The 22,908-nt window shown below is 39.3% G+C and overlaps 1 long non-coding RNA gene across 1 annotated transcript; it reads right to left on the bottom strand.

The window, feature by feature from the left end:
• Positions 1-195: 195 nt before the first annotated feature.
• On the bottom strand, positions 196-16,148 carry LOC129556632 (uncharacterized). Its single transcript, XR_016038935.1, has 3 exons — positions 15,833-16,148; positions 12,988-13,313; positions 196-900 (listed from the first exon to the last, which is right to left on the bottom strand). It is a non-coding gene; the product is annotated as an uncharacterized LOC129556632 (long non-coding RNA).
• Positions 16,149-22,908: the final 6,760 nt, after the last annotated feature.

Raw genomic sequence — 22,908 nt, 5'->3', positions numbered from 1 at the left:
GAGTTGATTGAAGGAATTTTCTTGGCTGTTTATTGAAATATAGTTTGTGTTATTATGGTATTGAAAATGTTTGATAGACTTGATATACCAGATACAGTTCTAAAAATAGGAGAGTGTACTAGAAACATGAGACCCTTAAATTCAGTGATGGTAACAGGTGCAGCTTTAATGAAATACATTAGCATGTTAAAATAAACAAGGCTAAACATAGTCAGATGGATAATGATCAACATCTTTATTTACTGAATTCCATAGCAGAGACTAAAGATATCAGAGAAATGTACCTTTAAAGTGAGATGTGTAATTTCAGAAAAGCTATTTTAGCTTTTGAAGATTTTAAAACTTAGTTGCTGTTTTTTTCTGTCTGCACAATTAAAGCATAAAGAGCTGGTAAAATTGTTTCTGTATTTCAACTAAATACAATTTTGGAATTACTGAATAGTTAATTATGCAAAGCCCCAATTTATCAGTATTGAACTGGAGAGCACAAAATCACAGCTAAAAGTTCTTCTGTGGAGTTTCAACAAATAACCAGATGAAACCCCTTCCCCAAGTCCAATTTTATGTCTTCCAACTAGTTTTCATATGGGGAGTATTAGAAAAATTTCCCTCAGAAGACTATGTTTTTAATATAGAATATGTCTCTGTTTGGAGAGCACTGAGTGTATCGTGGAGTGAGTTCTCTATTATTTTTTAATATTTTTTTAATTTTTAATTTATTTTAATTGGAGGCTTTTTTTTTTTTCTTGAAAGCTTCAGGAGCGAGGTAGAATGTTCCAGAAGATTATCATTAGCTGACAGTGATGTGGTATGAAAGCCCTTGAGATAGGTACATTTTGCAAGGTGAGACTGATATCTCCAGTGGATTGCCAGAGTTCCAGTATGTGGAGTTGATAAAGCCTGGAGAAAAAACAAGGGGACAGGAAACCTTGATAAGGAGGCAAAAATGGAAAGTTTTCTTTACCAAATTATTTGCTTGGGTTAGGCAAAAGGAAATTGCACTTTGCAATGACAGAAAGGAACAACCTGTACTTCATATTTTCAGAAGACATTATCCTTACAGTTCATTCATTTAGTACCTTGGTAGGGATGAATTCCTACCAAAAATTTTGTGATTTAGGGAGTAAAGAAAGCATGTACTCTGAGATGAACAGTGTGTCATGGGCTTATGACAGCACCATCTCCAAAGTAGAAACCGAGCACATGTTCTATAATTCTCAGTGGTCAAATTGTTTTGTTTATATAAGAGCCAACTTATCATTTACATAATAGAATAAAATGAAGAGAAAATGTGCTGAGACCTGTAAGTTCCCTTCACCCTCGTTGATGCTTAGCAATAACTTAATATGCAATAACTCAATATATTATGAATCACAGAAGTATCTTCAGTTTCCTTTTATTGTTATGACATGGATGATATTTTTTTAAATGGATGATTTTTTTCTTTAACTGTATAAACCCACAATCACAGACACAAGGGAAACCATTAAGTTCACATTATTTGGATTTGGTGCAGATACCATTAGGCAATGGAAAAGAATAGATATTTCTAGGCAAGTAAAAATATGTATCTGTTTTTAACATAATATTTGCAATGTTAAAATTGCTACAATAAAAAGAAAATTTTTCGATAATATTTTTGAACAAGTAAATGGATAAATATATCTTCAGAGTGAAATATTGGGCCAAAACAAAATGACAAACTATATCACAGTTAATATGAATAAGTCAAACATTTAGACAGAATATGGGATAAAAAAGAAAAATGAAAAAAAAAAAAAAACCCACATCAGTGTTTGAAAGTAACTAGGGAATATATCACTTGTATATAGAATGAAAGAAAACAAATAAACATTTTTGCTTCTATTAATTTAGCCTCATTAACTTCCATATGATTTTGCTTCTTTATCTCTCCTATAGATATGATGAATAGAAAATGTCATAATAAACACTATACATTTGAATTACTAAATTCAGACTTTGAATTTCCATGGCAACTATCAGTAGCATATCTAATGAATGTTTGCCAGTGTTAATGATGAGGTAAAAACATTTTTTTAAACCACGTATTTTTATTGGGAAAAATACATGTATATCTCACTTGATAGCAATGGTATATATATGTCACAAACAATGCAGACTGTGAGCAACATTTAAGAATGGTCAGTTTGATTAGCTATTTGTACAAAATTGTAATATTATAGGATTGCACAAATTTCAGTTAATTGTCACGTATTCATGTGAACTTCCAGATGTTCAAACTGGTTTTAGAAAAGGCAGAGGAACTAGAGATCAAATTGTCAACATCTGATGGATCATCAGAAAAGCAAGAGAGATCCAGAAAAACATCTATCTCTGCTTTATTAACTATGCCAAAGTCTTTGACTGTGTGGATCACAATAAACTCAGGAAAATTCTGAAAGAGATGGGAATACCAGACCACTTGACCTGCCTCTCGAGAAACCTGTATGCAGGTCAGGAAGCAACAGTTAGAACTGGACTTGGAACAATAGACTGGTTCCAAATAGGAAAAGGAGTATGTCAAGGCTGTATATTGTCCGTTCGTTCAGTTCCATTCCGTCGCTCAGTTGTGTCCGACTCTTTGCGACCCCGTTGACTGTAGCCTACCAGGCTTCTCCGTCCATGGGATTCTCCAGGCAAGAATACTGGAGTGGGTTACCATTTCCTTCTCCAGGGGATCTTCCCGACCCAGGGATCGAACCCGGGTCTCCCACATTGGAGGCAGACGCTTTAACCTCTGAGTCACCAGGGAAGCCCTGTATATTGTCACCCTGCTTATTTAACTTATATGCAGAGTACATCATGAGAAACACTGGGCTGGAAGAAGCACAAGCTGGAATCAAGATTGCTGGGAGAAATATCAATAACCTCAGATATGCAGATGACACCACCCTTATGGCAGAAAATGAAGAAGAACTAAAGGGCCTCTTAATGAAAGTGAAAAAGGAGAGTGAAAAAGCTGGCTTAAAGCTCAACATTCAGGAAACTAAGATCATGGCATCCAGTCCCATCACTTCATGGCAAACAGATGGGGAAACAGTGGAAATAGTGTCTGACTTTATTTTTCTGGGCTCCAAAATCAGTGCAGATGGTGATTGCAGCCATGAAATTAAAAGACGCTTACTCCTTGGAAGGAAAGTTATGACCAACATAGACAGCATATTAAAAAGCAGAGACATTACTTTGCCAACAAAGGTCCGTCTAGTCAAGGCTATGGTTTTTCCAGTGGTCATGTATGGATGTGAGAGTTGGACTATAAAGAAAGCTGAGCGCTGAAGAATTGATGCTTTTGAACTGGTGTTGGAGAAGACTTGAGAGTCCCTTGGACTGCAAGGAGATCCAACCAGTCCATCCTAAAGGAGATCAGTCCTGGGTGTTCGTTGGTTGGACTGATGTTGAAGGCCAGTACTTTGGCCACCTGATGCCAAGAGCTCATTTGAAAAGACCCTGATGCTGGAAATATTGAGGGCAGGAGGAGAAGGGGATGACAGAGAATGAGATGGGTGGATGGTATTACCAACTCAATGGACGTGGGTTTGGGTGGACTCCGGGAGTTGGTGATGGATAGGGAGGCCTGGTGTGCTGTGGTTCATGGGCTTGCAGAGTTGGACATAACTGAGCGACTGAACTGAACTGAATGTTGCAAATTGTTCTTTAGTGGGAAAATGCAGGAAGAAAAATGATAATGTAAGAACTATTCAGTTCTGTTATAGAAATGAGTATTGAAAGAGCTTTGGAAGTTTAGAAATGGATATGTGGAATCATAGTATTTGTGACTGGCTTATTTCACGTAGGGACCTCCCTGATGGCTCAGACAGTAAAGAATCTGTTTGCAATGCAGGAGACCAGGGTTCAATCCCTGGTTCATGAAGATCCCCTGGAGAAGGGAATGGCAGCCCACTCCAGTATTCTTGCCTGGAGGATCCCATGGACAGAGGAACCTGGTGGGCTACTGTCCATAGGATCACAAAGAGTCGGCCATGACTGAGCGACTGTCACCTTCACCTTTACCTTATGTCACTTAGCATAATGTTCTGCAGGTCCATCCATGCTTTGCAAATGAATGGATTTCTTACTGTTTTAAGGATGAACTGAAATGAATATTCCATTTTATGTATTTATCACATTTTCTTTATGCATTCATCAATCAATGGGCACTTTGTTAATTTCAATTACTTGGCTGTTGTGAATAATACTGCACTGAACATGCTTGTAAGCACTTCTGCAGATACATCTTCGAGACGTGACTTTCTTTCCTTAAGGTATGTAACCAGAAGAGATATTGTTGGATTATATGGTAGTTCTGTTTTTAATTTTGGGGGGAATCTCCCTAAGGTTTTCCATGATGGATGTACGAGCTTGCATTCCCACCAACAATGTATGAGGGTTCCCTTTTCTTTACATCCTCATCAACACTTCTGGTTATCTTTTAGATTGTAGCCATTCTAACAGATGTGTGCTGATGACACTGATTTTCTCCTGCATTTATCCAATGATTAGTGATGTTGAGCAACTTTTCATGCAGCTGTTGGTCTTTTTATGTCCTCTTTGGAAAAATGTCTATTCAGGTCCTTAGCCCATTTTTAAATTGGATTATTTGTGGGGTTTGGCTATTGATTGTATATTCCTTATATATTTTAGAAATTAGCCCTTTATCAGATATATTGTTTGTAAATATTTTCTCCAATTCATGCACTGCTTTTCATTCTGTGTGTTGTCTTGTTTACTATACACAATAGATTTTTAGTGTAATGTGTCTCATTTGCCTATTTTTGCTACTGTTACTTATGGTCATCCAAGAAATCATTGTCAAAATAAATGTCAAAAAGCTATTTCCCTGTTGTTTTTTTTTTTCTTTTAGAAGTTATATAGTTGCTGGTCTTATGTTTAATCTACTTTGATTGAACTTTGGTGTATAGTCCAACTTTTTACATATGGATAGTTTTCCCAACTACATTTGTTAAAGAAATGATCTTTCCTTCTTGTGTTCATGAAACCCTTGTTAAGATCAGTTGACTTTATATTTGTATGTTTGTATCTGGGCTCTCCATTCTGTTCCATTGGTTTATATGTCTGTCTTTATGCCAATTCTATACTGTATTTTATATTTTAATAACTATAGTTTTATATTTTGAAATCAGGAAGTGTAGTACCTCCAGATTTGTCTTTTTTTCAAGATTGTATTGGCTATTTTGAGTCTTCTGTGGCTTTACACAAATTTTAGGATTGCTTTTTCTATTTTAGTTTAGAAAGTATAAGTTTTTGGGGTCTTCATGGGGATTGCATAAATCTGATGACTGCTTTTGGTAATGCAGATGTTGCATTAATATTAGTGTTTCCAATCCATAAACATGAGATGTTTTTGAATGTACGTTATAATTTTTTGCATCAGTGTTTTGTGGTTTTCTGTGTATGAATCTTTTGCCTCTTTCATTAAGCTAATCCCTACATATTTTTTATTCTTTTTTATATTATTGTAAATGGAGTTTTCTTAATTTTTCTTTTCAGATGTTTTTGTTAGAAATAAACTGATTTTTGTATACTGATGTTGTATCCTGTAAATTTACTGAATTTGTTTGTTCTAATAGTATTGTGTTATGTGTGTGTCTGTGCAGAGCCTTTAGGGATTTCTTTACAAAGGATCTGGAGAAGGCAATGGCAACCCACTCCAGTACTCTTGCCTGGAAAATCCCATGGACTGAGGAGCTTGGTAGGCTATAGTCCATGGGGTCACTGAGTCGGCATGACTGAACGACTTCACTTTCACTTTTCACTTTCATGCATTGGAGAAGGAAATGGCAACCCACTCCAATTTTCTTGCCTGGAGTGTCCCAGGGATGGAGGAGCCTGGTGGGCTGCCGTCTCTGGGTCGCACAGAGTCGGACACGACTGAAGCGACTTAGCAGCAGCAGCAGCATACATAGGATCATGTTCTCTGCAAACAGGGATAATTTTACTTCTTCCACTCCAATTTGCCTAATTTATTTTTTGTAGTTTGCTTTTTTTTTTTTTCTTACCTAATTGTTCTAGCAAGGATTTCCATTACTATGATGAATAGAAGTGACAAGAGTATGGGCATAGTTATTGTATTCCTAATCTTAGAGGAAAAGCCTTTTGTTTTTCAACAGTTCAGTATAATGTTATCTGTGGCCTATATTAAGTTAAGATGAATTCCTTTTATACCTGGTTTGGTGAGTGTTTTATCAAGAAAGAGTGCTGAATTTTTTCAATGTGTTTCTGCATGTTGAGATTGATTATTTGATTTTTATCCTTAGTTCTGTTTATAAAGTGTATCACATTTCGATTTGTATATGTTGAACCATACTTGCATCTCAGGGATAAATTTCCACTTGGTCATAGCATGTGAGTGTAAAAATGTTAGTCACTCAGTCATATTTGCAACCCCATGTACTGTAGCCCACCAGGCTCCACTGTTCGTGGGAATTCTCAGGCAAGACTACTTTTCCAAGGGATCTTCTCCCATTCTGTTCTCCGAGGGATCTTCCCAACCCAGCAATCAAACCTGGGTCTCCTGAATTGCAGGCAGGTTCTTTACCATCTGAGCCACCAGTGAAGCCATTATGTTCCTTTATTTTACTCTTAAATTTTGCTAATTTTTCTGAGGATTTGGGCATTGCTGCTCAGTTTGTGTTATAAATAAAGTGGTTAAAATATATATTTTAAATTGACTCTAATAAAAGACATGCTAGAAATAACACCAGACAAAATCACTGTATTATAATTTGTTAATCATTTTCTGAAGTCAGTTTGATGGGGTATAGTATTGATATATTTGAGCGAATACCTAGTTCTGGATGTTACTTAACAAAGAAAACTTCATAAGCAACCAGAACCCATGTTTGTAAAATTTTCAGTTTTTAAGCAATTTAACACAAAAGACCCTAAATACTCAGAAGTAGTGCTTAAGATAATTATTTTTAATATCCATTAGAGAATTATGGTTAATAATGGAAGGTAAACAGTAAGAGATATGAATATTGCATATAAATAGTGTTAAGTGATAATAAGTGACTCATTATAGGACTCTGTTCAACTTATGTCTAAATACTAAAATATAGATGTCAAAGGATTGGACAATTGAACATTCTATGGCATATTTATTAATTGTTTAAAATTACAGAGATGTAACTTTAAGGTTTAAATTTGAACTGTGTAATTTAATGTGTTATAAAGAAAAATGACGAGGAAATTGTTAAGGATTCACATAATAGTTCAAAATAAGCAAACAGGGAGTGACTGAAGGAAGTATTTTTAAATACTTGTGTTAAGAAAACCAATGATAAATAGTAATAGTTTCCTAGACACTTTCATGTAAGTCGTATTTATTGGTGACCCCGCTGTTTTCATTAATATTAATCAACATCTCCAAAGAATACTTTAGTAGGACCTTGAGGGAGAAAAATGCCAAAACTGGGGAAAGGTAGCCGAAAGAGACAGATGATAGTCTCCTTAAGAAAAGTTGTAATAGTGATTGACAGTTTCTGGAAATGTGAAAAATATACTTTGTAAATATATATATATGTATTTTTAATTTTACTTTTATTCTATTAATCTATCATTTACTACTACCTGAAATTATAATACATAATGGGTAACAGATAGACAATTTTCTTGCATTTTATAATAAAATAGAAAAATAACAAAATAATAGAGTTAATCTAAATTTTTAATTGGGAATATGATTTGTGTTACATACCTATAAATCTAAGGGGAAAATGAAAATCTTGGATAAATCCTCTAAATTTAGTAAAGGATAAAGAAAACACACATAATATATTTCACAGACTGTTTCAGTGATGGTACGAACGCCAAAGGAGTAAAGGGAAGATAGACTCATTTGAATTCAGAGTTCCAAAGAAGAGCAAGTAGAAATAAGAAAGACTTCCTCGATGATCAATGCAAAGAAATAGAAGAAAACAATAGAAAAGGAAAGACTAGAGAGCTCTTCAAGAACATTAGAGATACCAAGGGAATTTTTACGCAAAGCTAGGCACAATAAAAGACAGAAATGGTATGGACATAACAGAAGCAGAAGATACTAAGAAGAGGTGGCAGAAATACACAGAAGAACTATACAAAAAAGATCTTCATGACCCAGATAATCATGATGGTGTGATCACTCACCTAGGGCCAGACATCCTGGAATGTGAAGTCAAGTGGGCCTTAGGAAGCATCACTATGAACAAAGCTAGTGGAGGTGATGGAATTTCAGTTGAGTGATTTCAAATCCTAAAAGATGATTCTGTGAAAGTGCTGCACTCAATATGCCAGCAAATTTGGAAAACTCAGCAGTGGTCAGGACTGGAAAAGGTTAGTTTTCATTCCAATCCCAAAGAAAGGCAATGCCAAAGAATATTCAAACAGCCTCACAATTGCACTCATCTCACAGGCTAGAAAGTAATGCTCAAAATTCTCCAAATCAGGCTTCAACAGTATGTGAACTGTGAAATTCCAGATGTTCAAGCTTGATTTAGAAAAGGCAGAGGAACCAGATATCACCTCCACTGGATCATCAAAAAAGCAAGAGAGTTCCAGAAAAACATCTATTTCTGCTTTATGGACTATGCCAAAGCCTTTGACTGTGTGGATCACAACAAACTGAAAAATTCTGAAAGAGATGGGAATACCAGACCACCTGACCTGCCTCCTGAGAAATTTGTATGGAGGTCAGCAAGCAAGAGTTAGAACTGGAAATGGAACAACAGACTGGTTCCAAATAGGAACAAGAGTACATCATGGCTGGAATCAGGATTGCCAGGAGAAATATCAATAACCTCAGATATGCAGATGACACCACCCTTATGGCAGAAAGTGAAGAAGAACTAAAGAGACTCTTGATGAAAGTGAAAGAGGAGAGTCAAAAACTTGGCTTAAAACTCAACTTTCAGAAAACTAAGATCATGGTATCTCGTCCATGGCAAATAGTTGGGGAAACAGTGGAAATAATGAAATACTTTATTTTGGGGGGCTCCAAAATCACTGCAGATGGTGACTGCAGTCATGAAATTAAAGGATGCTTGCTCCTTGGAAGAGTAGCTATGACAGACCTAGACAGCTTATTAAGAAGAAGAGACATTACTTTGCCAACAAAGTTCCATCTCATCAAGGCTGTATTTTTTCCAGTGGTCATGTATGGATGTGAGAGTTGGACTATAAAGAAAGCTGAGTGCCAAAGAATATATGCTTTTGAACTGTGGTGTTGGAGAAGACTCTTTAGAGTCCCTTGAACAGCAAGAAGATCCAGTCTGTCCAATCTAAAGGAAATTAGTCCTGTATATTCATTAGAAGGACTGATGTTGAAGCTGTAACTCCAATACTTTGGCCACCTGATGAAAAGTACTGACTCATTTGAAAAGACCCTGATGCTTGGAAGGATTGAAGGCTGGAGAAGGGGATGACAGAGGATGAGTTGGTTGGTTGGCATCACTAACTCAAAGGACATGAGCTTGAGTAAACTCTGGGAGTTGGTGATGGACAGGGAGGCCTGGCGTGCTGCACTCAATGGGGTCACAAAGAGTCGGACACGACTGAGCGACTGAACTGAACTGAACAGAAATTTTGTTGAAGAAGCTCTTATTTAGAAGAACCATCACCCTATTTTGAGAATGGAGAAGGGTATTTAAAAAGTACTATATATAAAGTATTCCATCACTTAAGAGTTTCAGAAGAGATATTTTCTTCAGTGATCCAAGATTCTTTTTTTTTTTCCTTGCCCTCAACTCAGAAGAAATACACCACATAGAAATCTGGGACACTTAGTTGAGCCATATATCTTTAATTACATATAATAGCTAATCTCACTTTGGACCCTGTTCAGTTGTTTTCACTTTGTGTTCCCTATACTTCAACTACTTTGATTATACACCTCTTTTCTCTGCCTTTATCATTGTTAAAACATACTTCATAAATAATAAACCTGTTATCTAGTTCTGTTCTGTTATTCATTTGTGCTGGATAGTACAAATATAATAGGCAGAATTTATCATGCTTTAGTTAAAACAGCAGCTACATGAAAATAGGAAGATATATAAAATTACTTAGAGTTACACAGAACAGTTCATCTCAAATTTGTGTAACTGTCACTCTGGTTTTATAAAAATTGTCTCTGTTTGTTTCATTTTAATTAGTTATATTATTCTGTCAAGTGATGCTTTCTCGTGGGCTGACAAATATGTGGTTTCAAGAACATTAAATTATTTCTGCAGTTAGCATTCTCAAGCGCTCTACCTGTCATAAAATTAAGCTTCCCTGAAATTTAACCCATATGATACCTGTATAGATTAGACTGGTTTTCAAATTTTATGAGCCAGTTTATGTATAATTCTATCATTAAGACAACACTCTCCCTAGGAATCAGTGTACCCCTGTTCATTATTTTAAACACGATTTTTCTTTGAATATTTCGTGAAGTGTAATTTAAAAGCTCTTTGTTAAGAAGTATATCTTATTACAGCAAGTCATCATATTTTTCTTCATTAATGTCTGACCTGATATATTTTTAGAATAACTCAGAGATGGAATTAAGAAGTGAGTGGAAACATCAACTCAGTGGCAGCTGTTTTAACTTAAATATAATCTGGTGCACCAGGGAGATGTACTTTCTAAAATTAATAAAACAAGTGCCAAATACTATAGAATCCTTCAAAATTTTATTGTATTAGCTAGTTGTAATTCAGAAAAATGATTGCATTGTCCTAAAGAAATGAAATAAAAAGAAAACAATAAGCTATTTTTAAATTGGTGATTCTAAAATTTCGGTTATGTGATAAGTATTATGTATTTTATTAAAGATACATGTGCCTGGATATTAGGATTTCTAATGCCTGGGGTATGGCTTGGCCTTCTGAATCTTAATATATTATGTAATAACCAAAAGGTATAAAAAATAATACAAGCAGTGTATTGAGGTTGGCCAAAAAGTTTTTTTTGGTTTTTCTCTAACATCTTATGGAAATACCCGAACAGCCTTTTTGACCAGCCCAATATGTATCCGTTTCATTCCGTCGCTCAGTCGCATCCGACTCTTTGCGACCTCGTGGACTGTAGCCTACCAGGCTTCTCTGTCCATGGGATTCTCCAGGCAAGAATACTGGAGTGGGTTACCATTTCCTTCTCCAGGGGATCTTCCCAACCCAGGGATCAAACCTGGGTCTCCCGCATTGGAGGCAGACACTTTAACCTCTGAGCCACCAGGGAAGCCCAAATGAAGGAAACTTTATTATATATTGATATCATGTGTGTAACATCCTCATGTGGCATTTCCAGTTTATTCCTCTGGAGTAAACCAGCTGTTCAATCCATGAAGGTAAGAATAGGAGAAAAATATTAAATGTCTCCTGGAGATAGATTATATTAGACCAAATGGAAATAGAACAAAGTTTTAACTTTACGATGGCAAAATCTGCAACAGTTTGACCATAAGCAGAGAAATCAAAAACCTACATACGTACAATTTGCTCTCTCCACTCTGATCCAGGCAGTACTTGTTCTTTTGGATTTGCAATGTAAATAAGTCTCAGAGGGCAAGTATCTTAAGAAAATATTGAGTCATTTATGTTTTTTTACTCAATGTACCTTGCTATATTTTAAAATTGAAGTAAAGTTCCTTTTTTGATGGAACTAACTAAAATTAAAGAACTAACTAAATTATTTGGGGGGATTTCCCCGGTGATCCAGTGGATAAGATTCTGCCTCTGGGGCTTCTCCAAGGAGAAAGTACAGAATGTTGGACTCATGGTGGTGGCTTTACATTTCTCAGATCTTGGCCTCTCAAGTCCTAGTTGATTTATTATCCTAAAATGCCAAATTTGTCTCTGCATACCCGTAAATTTTGCTAAAATTTCTAGTCAGTTTCTCAATCTCCCCACTTATGCCAATTAAAAATCAACAAATGCCTTTAGGAATAAAGCAGTATAGAATGTTAAACCCCACTCAGCATATTTCCCTTCTCTCTTGGGTCTTGGCCCCTTAATTACTCGCTGATTTGGTTGCTCTCTGATTCTTTCAAACATATTACTGTTTTTATATTTTGTTGAACTTTTTTCATTATTGTAGGCATGAGACATGTTCTGCTGCAAGCTAGTCCAGCCAATCTAGAGATAGATCCTACATGTTTGTATATAGTAATTACATAGAAAAACAGTGGTTCCCAATTATTGATCTCAGAACCTGTCTATTAAGGAGTCCGGAAAAGAGTCTGGTGCTAGGAAGGATTGGGGGTGGGAGGAGACGGGGAAGACAGAGAATGAGATGGCTGGATGGCATCACCGACTCGATAGACATGAGTTTGAGTGAACTCCGGGAGTTGGTGATAGACAGGGAGGCCTGGCGTGCTGTGATTCATGGGGTCGCAAAGAGTTGGACACGACTGAGCGACTGAACTGAGCTGAATAGCGTTTTTCATGTTTAAGTGATGTCGATCTATCAATATTTACCATATTAAAGTGAAAATTAAATTCTAAAAGTGTGGGGTTTCCTCCCCAGCGTCCAGCCTGGCTTCCTCTTTCTCTTCCCCTTATCTCCTCTCCTGCCTTGTAGCGCTCCAAGGCAGGAGCCAGAGACTGAGGGGTGCCTCGGCCTCAGCAAGAAAGCCGCCCAAGATTAGCTCCTCCAGAAGACTGGGTCTGAAGGAGCGAGCCCCAAAGAGGAAGTGAGCGTGCCGCCCGCCCCACAGCCTCCCTCACCGGGAAAGAGAGACACTCAGATGCAGCGGGGGGTTCTGTCAAGGCAGTTGAAAAGGGTGGGGGTGTTTAGAAGCCACTCAGAACCTTTTGGGTTTATCTGGGCCACGCCCCCCTGACATCTGTTAGGCGCCCTTAAGGCACCCTATATATCCCCCTTTTTTATTTGTTTTTTGGGGGGAAAGCCATCGGGGCCACCCGCATGGCCTCGCCGGAGACTCAGTGACTGTGCCTGTCTTAGGTTGTCCCCCTCTGGGGATCTTACCCGTCATTGGCTATCCAGTCAAGCATAGGCTCTGGCGACTTGAGACCTGGCTGAAGGTCTTTAGGAGGGCTGGCAGGACCTAGGCTCTGGCAAGAGGCTTGGCCCTAGACCCACCAGGTATTGAGGTTCTGGGGCCCTCTGTGTCCTGGGTGAGTAGATTGGCTCGTGGGGGCCGCTGGAGTGTCTCCCATTTTAGACTTGTATCCCAAAGGAGGCAGACGGTCTCCAGAGGTTTGTTGGGGTCTTGGGTATGTCCCGCTTAATTGAGCGAGGAGGACGGTCTTCACTTGTTCCCGGGATATGGTCCGAATCCGCTCCTGTAGGAACTTTTGGAAAAGGTTAACAAAGCAGGGTCCAACCAAAAAAAGTACAATAATGATCATTATTGGTCCCAGGATGGAGAGCAGCCAGGGTGTTATTAAACCAAGTCGCGAACCAGTTTTTTTGTGCCTCTCTCTCCTGTTTTCTCTTGGCCAATCCCTCTCTAACCTTGGCCATAGATTCTTTTATTATTCCCATGTGGTCAGCATAAAAGCAGCATTCTTCTCTTAATGCAGCACATAGCCCCCCCTGTTGGAGGAACAACAAATCAAGCCCTCTTCTATTTTGGAGTACTACTTCGGATAGGGAAGTGAGGGATTTTTCTAGGTGACTAATAGAGGTTTCTATTCTTTCTAGATCTTCATCGATGGCTGCCCTCAGGGAGGTCATGCCTGTTTGTTGATTGACCAGGGACGCTATGCCGATCCCGGCCCCAGTTACTCCCAAGCTAAACAGGGTGGCAATGGTTAGCGCAGTGATGGCCTCTCTCTTAGGTTGAGAGGCACGGGGTAAGGCCCGTCTTGGTGCACACCCACCACCCACCATCTTTTGGGGCAAGCCATTTTGAGCCTGAGCTTTGAGTGGTTGTTATTTTGTTAAGGGCCGAAGACAAAACGTCGGCCAGAGCCTTAGTTTGAGCCTCTAGGGCTGCCATCATTGTCTGTGCCTGGTGATGATGTGTTCCAACATCTTTGGTGGCTATTACCCAGCGTTCCATTGACCTGTCCTTTTGCCCGGCACAAGCCAACTTATGGTCTGAATTCATCCCATCCCATACCAACATTTTAATGAATTGCTCTCTCAAAGGGCCTGGAGGAAGCTTTCTTTGCATGCTCTTTTCTACTCTATCTATAAAACTGGGAAGGTCCTCATTATTTTTCTGGGTGATTCCTGATATTACAGGCTCATTGGGACCCTCTTCTAACTTTTTCCAGGCAGCTAGGCAAATGGCTCAAACTTGATCTGTGTATGGGGCTGGTATAGCAGCTTGTTGTATACCCGTACTCCACTGATCAGCCGTGCCAGATAACATCCCAAATGTTATGGGGATTACAGGATTGGTGGTCTGATTCCTCTCAGCTTGGGTGTGACATTCTTCTTTAAAGAAGGCACACCAATTAATGTACTGGTTACTAGGAAGGACTGCCTTGCATAACATTTTCCAATCCTGTGTCGTACAAGGTTGGTGGGCTAGGCTCTGGAGAATGGTCTCTGCCCATGGGGAGTTGGGGCCATCTTCTGCTACTGCCTTTTTAAGCTCTTTGAGGTCATTTGGCTCCCAGGGGTACCAAGCTGCTGGTCGATTGCCCCCAGGGTTTACATTAACAGGGAAGGCTTGTATTGAATTTGTAAAAGGTGGTGGCCTTCCCCAAGGGTCCTCTGGGTAAGTCTTTTTTCTCCAAGGGGATTCTCCCATCGGATGGGGCTGGGCACTATTAGCCTCCTTTTTATGAGTGGGCATCAGTGGAGGGTAGAGGTGGGATTTGGGAACCTCAGGCTCGGGTGCGCTAGGTGGGCTTTCACCGTTATCAGGTTTTATCTTCCCCCCACATTGGTGGCCATAGGTTATTATTTATGGTGATTTCCTTCTCTCTCTCTTCACTACCGGGGGTCAGCTGCTCTTTTTTAACTGGTTCCCACTGTTTATCACAACCAGGTATAGATGCCCCCTCTCCACTGGGGGATCTAGATTTAGTAGAAAAACAACTCTTAAGGGCAGTGATGGTGGGATAAAATCCTAGAGGTGGGTCCTCCCCATCTTGTATTTCTCTCTTCCTCACTAGGACATGTATTCTATCCCAAGTGTCCCAGGCGAACAGGTTGGCCAAATCTACCCATGGGGCTAACCGGGTGATAGTTCCCCAGACCTTAATGGCCTGGGTATCGGAAATTTCTAGTCCCCTACTTTTAAGCATATAACGTAGCGCCTTAAAGGCAGGTTCATCTGCCTTGCTTACTGAGTTTCCCATGATTTAAGGGAGAGAGCGAGGATAGTTAGAAAGATTGCCAGGGATATCTACCGAAAAAACCTCACGGGGTGCGGTGGTGGCCTGTGTCTTGGGATTGTGGTATGCTTTAACAATGGTGTGCCTGAATGTTACACAGAAATTTGCTTCCGGGAGGCGGGCGCCCTGATGGCTTCTGGCCCGTTCCGTGACCTCCTTATCCTGTCACAGGAGTCTTTTAGTGGAGGGCGCCCTAGTGGCTCTTAAGTGCCCGACCCGTGCCCACAGGGTGGTATAGGCCTTGCCCCTGGCAATGAAAGGAAAGGAGGGAGTTCACCCGATCGGGCTTCCGTTACTAGACCACCAACTTAGGAAGCCTTCACTTAACCCCCAGGGAGTGCCCTGGGCAGGAAACCTCAGTTGCTCCTCTGAGTGATTGCCGTTCATTGAACTCCTTAGAAAGAAGGAGAAGAAGAAACAGGAGGAGAGAAAAATGAAGAAAAGATGAAAACGTCGAGAAGTAGGGTCATTTGCTGTGCTCACCCCCGGGGGTTTCTTTTCAACCCGCAGACGCTTACCTTGGGGTTGTGGTTCTCAGTAGGACTGCTGCACTGAAGCTGGAGGGCTGTCTCGTTGTCTCTCTCTCTTAAGACTGTGCAGTGGGGGTGGCTCTCACCGAGAAGATCCGAGTCACGGCACCAGATGTGGGGTTTCCTCCCCAGCGTCCGGCCTGGCTTCCTCTTTCTCTTCCCCTTATCTCCTCTCCTGCCTTGTAGCGCTCCAAGGCAGGAGCCAGAGACTGAGGGGTGCTTCGGCCTCGGCAAGAAAGCCACCCAAGATTAGCTCCTCCAGGAGACTGGGTCTGAAGGAGCGAGCCCCAAAGAGGAAGTGAGCGGGCCGCCCACCCCACAGCCTCCCTCACCCGGAAAGAGAGACACTCAGACGCAGCGGGGGGTTCTGTCAAGGCAGTTCCCGTTTTATTGGTATAAGCTTCTCATATATATATGCAAGCAAGGGGTAAGCGCGGGACTTTTAAAAGAGGCTTTCCACTCACATCAAAGCATGAAAAGAGTGGGGGTGTTTAGGAGCCACTCAGAACCTTTTGGGTTTATCTGGGCCGCGCCCCCCTGACATCTGTCAGGCGCCCTCTTGCTGTGAGCACATGTAAGGTGTCCTGGCCACGCCCCCCTGTCATCTGTCAGGCACCGTTAAGGCACCCTATACTAAAAGAAAAAAAGAACTAACTAAAGAGAAAGTTCTGATTTAAATAAAAGAGAGGGAATTGTTATCCATAGGGTGGTAACAAAATCTATGTCCAGAGGAGCCTGGAAAGCTACAGTCCATAGAGTCGCACAGAGTCAGACACGAATGAAGCAACCTAGCACAACACACCCTGGTGGGCTTCTGTCTATGGGGTCACACAGAGTCGGACACGACTGAAGTGACTTAGCAGCAGCAGCAGCAGCAGCACAACACAGCACGGCACAGAGGGAGGAAGAAAGAGGAATATTGAGAAAGACTAGGGAGAAACACTGGGTTAATTTTCAGCATGCTGACATTTTAACATAGAAATGATTATTTTGGTCTGTATGAATAGGGCAGGATAGTCTACATACAGGCCATTACAAAGATGCCCCACAGCTGGGTGAGTGTACTTTGATAATGGCTTGGGAGAGTTGGACCATAAAGAAGGCTGAGTGCTAAAGATTGGTGCTTTCAAACTGTGGTGCTGGAGAAGACTCTTGAGAGTCCCTCGGATAGTGAGATCAAACCAGTCAATCCTAAAGGAAATCAACCCTGAATATTCATTGGAAGGACTGATACTTAAACTGGAGCTCCAGTACTTTGGCCACCTGATGCGAAGAGCTAACTTACTGGAAAAGACCCTCATGCTGGGAAAGATTGAGGGTGGGAGGAAAAAGGGATGACAGGGGATGAGAGGGTTGGATGGCATCACTGACTCACTGGGCATAAGGTTGAACAAACTCCGAGAGATAGTGAAGGATAGGGAAGCCTGGTGAGCTGTGGTCCGTGGGGTCACAAACAATCAGACATGACTGAGTGACTGAACAACAATGGCTTGAGAGACCAAATCTGATGCTTTGAAAGCATTGACCTTCTATTTATTTTAATACATAACAAATTTATATAAAATTTTATTTACCTACTAGGCAAAGAATGTTGCAAACCACTGTGCATATTTACATTTTGCACTGCATTCTCTAAATTTTAACTGTTAATAGGAATTTGCTCCAAAATATTTTACTAAAATCTTGAGCCCCTCGTAATATTGCTCAGACTTGAATAATCCAGTACTATTCCAGGGCAGTGATCCTAGTAATGATTTGTTCCTGATCATGTCTCTCAAAGTCAATGTGTTTAAGGTTAGAATTTTGATTAGAAGAGGTTTGTCTTTTCAATTTCAGTGATCTGTTTGAAACTATATTTGTTTATCTTTATTCATATTCTCCTGTAGTTACAAACACAAACTATAAGGCATTTTGAAAATGACTCATTTTTCCACTGATACAGTAACAGTGGATAATTGGTCATAAATGCCCTGCGTTCACTTCTTTTTTTTTGATTCTTGTAATAGAGCTTGTGAATACCAACAGAAAATCTACGTATAGGTGCATGATAGAAAGGGTGAATCCTATGCAAATGCACACAGACATTTTTGAATGTAATGGTTATTAGAATATTCATTTATCCCCCAAATGCTTCATTTTTAATACCAAAAGAAAGTAAGTCCATAAAATTGAGTTACTACTACATGAACGAATAATCAATAACAACAGATAAGACACATCTCCTACCCACAGTACAAATGAGGAAAAAAGAAGACTCAAACATTATATATTCCCAAGAATAACCTATCAATGTTAAAACAGACAAAAAACTTGACTGTGTTTAGATATTCATATAATCTGGATTTTCAAAGAAAGGCAACATCAATCAATTTATTTGATCTTTAACTCTGAGAACTAGAATGTAGGGAAATACTTAAAATTTCATAGGAAAAAGGTGACAGGCAATAATATTTTATGTCAATAACTGTATAATTCCAGGAAAGTAACACAAGGATTTTTGAAAAATGTCTGTGGTTTATGTTTTTGTTTTTTTTTTTCAGTCTCTGGAATAGGATCAAAGTAGAAAAACTCCTTTCCTCGATTTCTCCAACTTGATTTTAAACTTATATCAAAAATAACATTGATTTTACTACATACAGGAAATACCTATATTTTAAAGAGTGATAGTATTGACACACTGCAATTGCTGATATCTCAAAACTATAAGCCATATTTCTCATCTCTAAATATCTTGCCTATATCAAATGTAGAAAATGTGTCAGTTTGACTTTGAATCCTGAAACAGGTCTACAAAATGACAAACTAATGTAATCAGCAGAGTACTGGAATTTCATTTAAAGAAATATACAGTTTTGAAAGGTTAATCATGTTACATAAGTGGAGATTAATAATAGAGTATGTAGCCTTAATATTAAATCAAAGACATTTTTATGAAATATATTTTCCACGTTTTGCTGCAGATATACCCATGTATGCATAGAAACAAATATAGTGTAAATATAGACACACTTGTCTGAATCACATTACTTAGAATAGTCAGTATCCAAGCCAGTAATGCTAAAGGAGAGGGGTTGTCATTTAGGAGCTTCCTATTGTGATATATAAGACTGAGTGAAGTTTTAGAATTTCTAACACTGAAATTAGATGAAATTTCTAGACGGAAAGTAGTTTGAACAATATTTTATTCAAAAAAATGCTTGATATTTAAGATTGAAAGAATCATCTGAATTTTAGCACCATGAGTGTTTTTTTTTTTTATTCACCAGAATATTTTCAGTCTTCATCACATTTTGTGACACATAGAATGTGCCCATTAAATACTTACAGAATGAATCATCCGTTGGCAATTTTGACAAAATCTTATTTTTATATGTTTATATTAGTGGAGGCAGAAAATTACAAACATTTTCCCAGTTTGCTTGAACTGTTGCTTTAAATTAATCCCCGAATAACAGAAGTTCCTTTATGATGTCAAACGTTATTAATCCAACAGCAAATGTATATTAAATACCTATTATGTGCCAGTCACTGTATGAGGTCATTATGTATGTTATATATGCCGTTTATTGTTCCAATACAATAAGCAAGGTAAGCTTCTTGTATATAGAGTCAAGAAGACATACAGTCAATTGTAGCTTATATATGAATAAGTCCTCATAATTGAAGGCTCATCCTTCATAAACATTCTTACAGAAATATAGAAATTTTCAAATTCCTTTCATTCTTTGTTCACGCCCTTTTCTGTGCATCTAAAGATGAATACATTTCAGTTTGTTGACAAACTGTTATAATTTGCTATTCACATGCAATGCAAATATTAGTGTTTTGTTGTCTTGAACCGTGGAAGTCATATCTGTTTTCATAGATCAGTCAGACTTGGTAGTGTCTTCTAAGAGTATCCCTTTAAAGTCTCTGCATCATGTCATCACTGCCTAGTTCATGTTGTAGTGAATTATGGGCTCTCTCCTCATCACAAAGGTCTAGACTGCCATCTACTACTTCGGCAGGAGAGGTTTCACAGTTTTATATTTACTACTAATAAATTATTAGGAGCACAAAAAGTGTTATATAATAGTCTATAATAAAGCAAATAGGGAGCTTTCTAAAAGTAAAATCATTTCCATTCTGAGAATACAGGTTATTGTCTCTGCTACTGAACTTGTAAGAGTAATGCAGAAAAATTAAGAATAAACTACCTGATGTTATTTTTATCAAATACACTTACCACTTATGAGTGTGCCTCAAAATCCATGGCAGCCCAGATTTCCAGAACAGACCTAGGTGACAAACGGATTTATTGTCAAGCTGTACAGCTAGCACAGCTGGAATTTTCAAATAACCTAGAGGCTGTAGAATCATCAACTCCCTAGTTTGCACATTCAAACAATTTAGGTCAACAAGGCTGCTATACATGAGCAAAATGAGCCTGTGTGTGTAGATTGTAATCTTGCAACATTAAAGGGTTTATATGATAAATTGTCTTTTGGCAGATATTAGTTTATAGTTGCGGAGAAGGCAATGGCAAGCCACTCCAGTACTTTTGCCTAGAAAATCCCATGGATGGAGGAGCCTGGTAGGCTGCAGTCCGTGGGGTCGTTTAGGGTCGGACACGACTAAGCAACTTCACTTTCACTTTTCACTTTCACACATTGGAGAAGGAAATGGCAACCCACTCCAGTGTTCTTGCCTGGAGAATCCCAGGGATGGGGGAGCTTGGTAGGCTTCCGTCTATGGAGTCACACAGAGTTGAACACGGCTGAAGTGACTTAGCAGCAGCAGCAGTTTATAGTTAGATTTAAAAAAAAACTCAGATATTTGAAAATAATACCTCTTACAAAAATAATGTCTAAAAGCAGAAAACATATTCTGTCAGTTAGAGGTGGTATACCAAAATAATCAGAAAACATCACTTATGCTTGCACAAGCAAATAAGTAGTATTATAAATACAAGTATCTACAATATAATGTTTAAGCCAAGAAACCTAAATTAGGTGTCTGGAAATATATCTTTCAGTCCCTAAAAGAAACAAAAACAAAGGTTTGCTTTGTAATTTTTCTTTTGCAATTTGAATTTATATATTCTGCTTTCCGTCAGGATTCAGGATTACAGGATTCAGCAAAATATTTTCAGTAGCTAGGACATGGAAGCAACATAGATGTCCATTGACAGATGATAAAGAAATTGTGCTACTTATACACAATGGATTATTCAGTTCAGTTCAGTTCAGTTGCTCAGTCGTGTCCGACTCTCCACGACTCCATGAACCACAGCACGCCAGGCCTCTCTGTCCATCACCATCTCCCGGAGTTCACTCAAATTCATGTCCACAGAGTCGGTGATGCCATCCAGCCATCTCATTCTCCGTCATCCCCTTCTGCTCCCGCCCTCAACCTTTCCCAGCATCAGAGTCTTTTCCAGTGAGTCAACTCGTCGCATGAGGTGGCCAAAGTATTGCAGTTTCAGCTTCAGCATCAGTCCTTCCAATGAACACCCAGGATTGATCTTTAGAATGGACTGGTTGGATCTCCTTGCAGTCCAAGGGACTCTCAAGAGTCTTCTCCAACACCACAGTTCAAAAGCATCGATTCTTCAGCGATCAGCTTTCTTCACAGTCCAACTCTCCCATCCATACATGACCACGGGAAAAACCATAGCCTTGACTAGACGGACCTTGATTGGCAAAGTAATGTCTCTGCTTTTTAATATACTATCTAGGTTGGTCATAACTTTCCTTCCAAGGAGCAAGCGTCTTTTAATTTCATGGCTGCAATCAGCATCTGCAGTGATTTTGGAGCCCAAAAAAACAAAGTCTGACACTGTTTCCACTGTTTTTCCATCTATTTCCCATGAAGTGATGGGACTAGATGCCATGATCTTTGTTTTCTGAATGTTGAGCTTCAAGCCAACCTTTTCACTCTCCTCTTTCACTTTCATCAAGAAGCTTTTTAGTTCCTCTTCACTTTCTGCCATAAGGGTACTTCCCAATAAAAAAGAATATATTTGAGTCAGTTCTAATGAGGTGGATTAACCTAAAGCCTATTGGACAAAGTGAAGTGAGTCAGAAAGATAAAGACAAATATTATATATTAACACATAAATATGAATCTAGAAAGATGGAACTGATGAATCTATCTACAGGGCAGCAGAGGAGATGTAGACATAGAAAACAGAATTTTGGACAAGGTGGAGAGAGAAGTGGGATGATTTGAGAGAATAGCATTGTCACATATACATTACCATATATCAAGTAGGTAGCTAGTGGGAATTTGCTGTGTGACACAGGGAACCCAAAGCCAGTGCTCTGTGACAGCCTAGAGGGGTGGCATGGGGAAGAAGGTGGGAGGATGGTTTGAGAGGGAGGGGACAGATGTATGCCTATGGCTGATGCACATTGACTTTTAGCAGAAGCCATCACAATATTGTAATTTTCCTCCAATTAAAATAAAAATTAAAAAAGCTTTTAATACTGACCGGAGTCCCTTGGACCGCAAGGAGATCCAACCAGTCCATTCTAAGGGAGATCGATCCTGGGTGTTCATTGGAAGGACTGATGCTAAAGCTGAAACTGCAATACTTTGGCCACCTCATGCGACGAGTTGACTCACTGGAAAAGACTCTGATGCTGGGAAAGGTTGGGGGTGGGAGGAGAAGGGGACGACCAAGAATGAGATGGCTGGATGGCATCACCAACTCTGTGGACATGAGTTTGAGTGAACTCCGGGAGTTGGTGATGGATAGGGAGGCCTGGCGTGCTATGATTCATGGGGTCGCGGAGAGTCAGACACGACTGAGCGACTGAACTGAACATTTTATAATAGTGCTTTAGGAAATTTTTACTCCTTACTTTCAAAAGTAAGAGGAGAAGGAAATGGCAACCCACTCCAGTATTCTTGCCTGGAAAATCCCGTGAACGGAGGAGACTGGTAGGGCTACTGGGGTCGCAAAGAGTTGGACACAACTGAGTGACTTCATTTTCCTTTTTCTTTCCTTTCAAAAGGATCATTGTTAAGTGTGGAAACTTGAAATTTGCCAGATGGGAGGAAGGCACTTTGGAAGTACATGG

Source organism: Moschus berezovskii, chromosome 13 (assembly GCF_049115385.1).
Source record: "Moschus berezovskii isolate FMDL1 chromosome 13, NW_MosBer_1.0, whole genome shotgun sequence".
In the NCBI taxonomy this organism is placed as follows: Eukaryota; Metazoa; Chordata; class Mammalia; order Artiodactyla; family Moschidae; genus Moschus; species Moschus berezovskii.
The sequence above is the reverse complement of the archived record's forward strand: the minus strand, read 5'-3'. Positions and strand labels throughout refer to the sequence as shown.